General features: G+C 44.1%; 1 long non-coding RNA gene across 1 annotated transcript; it reads left to right on the top strand.

Annotated features, from left to right (window-relative positions):
* Positions 1–420: 420 nt before the first annotated feature.
* LOC115553707 (uncharacterized) lies at positions 421–3,619 on the top strand. The gene is made up of 2 exons (XR_003978489.1): positions 421–480; positions 1,641–3,619. It is a non-coding gene; the product is annotated as an uncharacterized LOC115553707 (long non-coding RNA).

Raw genomic sequence — 3,619 nt, 5'->3', positions numbered from 1 at the left:
ACCTCGCCTCTCTACAGAGCTTGTACGTTCAGCCCATTATTGGTGGCCTCTGTGTCATTAATAATAATCTGCTATTTCGTCTTTTTTATTATTATTGTTATTATTATTATTGTTGAATGCTACAGTTACACCGTGTTACTAATTAATTGTAGGTCCTAGTCAAATTCTATGAAGTGTATTTGTACAGTGCTACCATATATGTAGTAGAATGACAGAGGACTTGATGCAGTGGTAACAGTATGGATGAACTGTGTGTTTGAACACAGCCTGCAGGTCTAGAGACATCCATCCCTCCAGCTCCCTCCAGTGAAACACAGCCTGCAGGTCTAGAGACATCCATCCCTCCAGCTCCCTCCAGTGAAACACAGCCTGCAGGTCTAGAGACATCCATCCCTCCAGCTCCCTCCAGTGAAACACAGCCTGCAGGTCTAGAGACATCCATCCCTCCAGCTCCCTCCAGTGAAACACAGCCTGCTGAAGGTGAGTTGTGTTAATTGTATGTTACAGCTGCAGTAATGTAACTCAGGTCAATGTAGCCTAATCCAGACACATTGTTGCTATAATTCTATCAAATATTCACGATCAGTTATAATCAAATGGTTACATTAAACTCTAACATGTATCATGGTTACAGTAAACAAACATGTATCTTGGATACATTAAACTAACATGTATCATGGTTACATTAGACTAACATGTATCTTGGTTACAATAAACTAACATTTATCATGGTTACATTAGACTAACATGTATCTTGGTTACAATAAACTAACATTTATCATGGTTACATTAGACTAACATGTATCATGGAGGTTATGCTGAATGATTGACTGCTGTCTTGACATGTTGTTGCTGCTGCTGCTGCTTGGTCGTCTCACTGCGTTTACCATAAAGGATAGAATACGCGTGCACTCCAAATTTAGGAGCGGCTGGCTTGACCACAGGTGTAGACGGGTCGGATCACGTGGAAAACCTAAAGCCAACCAAACCAGAGTTCACTTGGAAGCGGACATAGAACCCTGTTTCCAATGATCGTTTGTTTTATTGGACCAAACTAGCGTCCAAAAGAGACTCCGCCCCGAAGGAGAGGCACCGTCAGGGGAAACGCTCCCGGGTTTGATTTAACCGGACCAAACAGCTCTGGTGTGGAAGCAACCTTCTACTACTTTTATCCTCGTTTGACAACGATAATGGCAGCCATATCCCTACACTGTTTCAGTCTGATTGTGTGTCTCTGGATGTGTGTCTGGTTGTGTGCCCCTTGTGTGCTTCTTGTTTTTTGTCTGTGGTTTTGTGGGGTGGTTGTGTTACTGGTTTTGTTTATGGTTGTGTGTCCCTGGTTGTGTGGAGTGGTTGTGTGTCTCTGGTATGCGGTTGTGTGATGGTTTCTGGGTGTGTGTGTGTGTGTGTGTGTGTGTGTGTGTGTGTGTGTGTGTGTGTGTGTGTGTGTGTGTGTGTGTGTGTGTGTGTGTGTGTGTGTGTGTGTGTGTGTGTGTGTGTGTGTGTGTCTGGTTGTGTCCTCATCTCCACCTGAGAGTACCCAGCTGCAGAGCTGCTCCACTGGGCTTCAGTCTTCAGTGAGTGTTGCTGCATGTGGAGGCTGGCTGTATGTCCTGACTCTCTGCTGCCTTCTCTTCCAGAAACTAAACCACTAATGTCCAGTGAATCTCCTGCACCAACCGGGGACCAACAAGAATGTACCACAACTACCCCTGATGGAACTATGGATGATCAAGATGAAGATTATTAAGAGTCTGGGACCAGCCCCTCCCTCAAGCCCCACACATAATGGATCTGTGTCAGTCTCTGTCCATCAGGAGGACCATCAGCCTGTCCTCATCAAGAGAGACCATGGAGCCTCCCAGTCCCCCCCCCTCAGTCTGGGTCCCCCCTCCCCCTCCCGGTCCACCCCCCTCACTCTGGGTCCCCCCTCCCCCTCCCGGCCACCCCCCTCAGTCTGGGTCCCCCCTCCCCCTCCCGGACAGCCAGCAGGTCGTTGGTTCGCTCCAAGTTGGTATCAAGTTACTTTAATTTCCCAAGAGCCAAGTTTCGTATCGACTGTGTTTCACTATTGAAGGGTTATGACCTTGTAGAAGAACAAGTAAAACCAGATATTGAAAATTCTGGATCAACATGAAAGTGAATCTGGTGACTCAAACGGAGGGAGTAAATACACCAGGCAGATTATTTCGAAGGGGCGTGTGGTGATAATCCATATTTGAATCAATCCTCACAAGCAAGGATGTTAATAAATAGACATGTGAGGTGTTTTCTGTGAGGCGTCCTGGGATATGATGGGTAACGTTGGCTTGAGTACGATCTCCATCCTGTACAGCTAATGTTTATATGGAGATGTGGAGATTGAGATGTTGGGTGAGAGGAACCACTTGTCTTTGAACGGTTTATTAGGATATTTCTGTTTACAATGTTGTCTTTTTTAGTTTGAGCTCAATGAGTGCAATGTTGACCACTTGGTGAACATGTTTTAGTTAATGGATATGATCTCCTGACGCTAGAGTCACTCTCACAACATGTGAGAGTGAACCATTTGGATTAGATCAAATGTTTCCGTTTTCCTTAAGAGGTAAAACCCCCCCATTGGTTGATCAGGGCAGGGGGGGCCTTTACACTCTTTTTTTAATGATACTATATATTTCACCCATACGTGTCATTTTGAAGAGAAGGAAACTGTTTCTACGTCAGAGATTTAGCGCCATCACTGTATTGAAGGTGTTGGATTGAATTCAGGACCAATAAGCTAAATGCTAAACAGTGTTCCTCTGCTCCACTTTAAGTGAACCCTAGCCTGGTGCTCTGTGTGGCCCTGCAGGAGCTGAGGGCTGGTTTAACCACACTGATCGCTCAATGTGCAACAGGAGTGCAGCCGCACCAAGCCCCTGGGTCCAACCAGTCTGACTCGGGCCAGGTGAGGCTGCTTAAACCAGCCGTCATCCACACACACTCCACAAAACCGTGTCTGAAACGGTCTGTAAGGCCAAATCTTATTTCTACCCCTTACCCCTTTCCCCTCCCCCTTGTTTTGAAGGGTTAAGGGGAAGGGGTAAGGGGAAGAAATGGGGTTGGGCCTAAGTGTATTGTTTTTTAACTTTATTTGGAGATTTATTAATGGGGATATTTTGCTTACATTTTACGGTGTTTATTTTGTTAACAGATTTTGGGCGTTTGGATTATTATCAAATGGCCTTCTTTCATCTGTCAAAAGTGCCCGTTCTCAAACCTTAACGACAGAATAGGAATGGTAGGTAACTCTGACATGTATCATGGTTGTTCTCAATGATAGTGACTGCTAACCTGACATGTTCATGTATTGTTTAACACTATATTATTGTGTCTCTAACTGATATTTCTCAGAGTGACACAAGGTACTCATCTTGCTTCTGGAAATATTGGACCCGAAGCTTGTATCTGTTTTTAAATGTGTTTGTATTATAATTGTGGATGCCTCATTTGCATCCTTCTTAAATGTTTTGTATTGTTTTATATATGTATATAGATATATATATTGTATTTGTGCTGTCTTTATGGACCTTATAGGTCTTGAATAAAAAGTTGATTGATTGTTATATATAGCAAGGACCGGATCAACTATATAAAAACA

Source organism: Gadus morhua, chromosome 1, assembly GCF_902167405.1.
Source record: "Gadus morhua chromosome 1, gadMor3.0, whole genome shotgun sequence".
Classification (NCBI taxonomy): domain Eukaryota; kingdom Metazoa; phylum Chordata; class Actinopteri; order Gadiformes; family Gadidae; genus Gadus; species Gadus morhua.
Note: the sequence above shows the minus strand (reverse complement) of the source record. Positions and strands in the feature narration are given on the sequence as shown.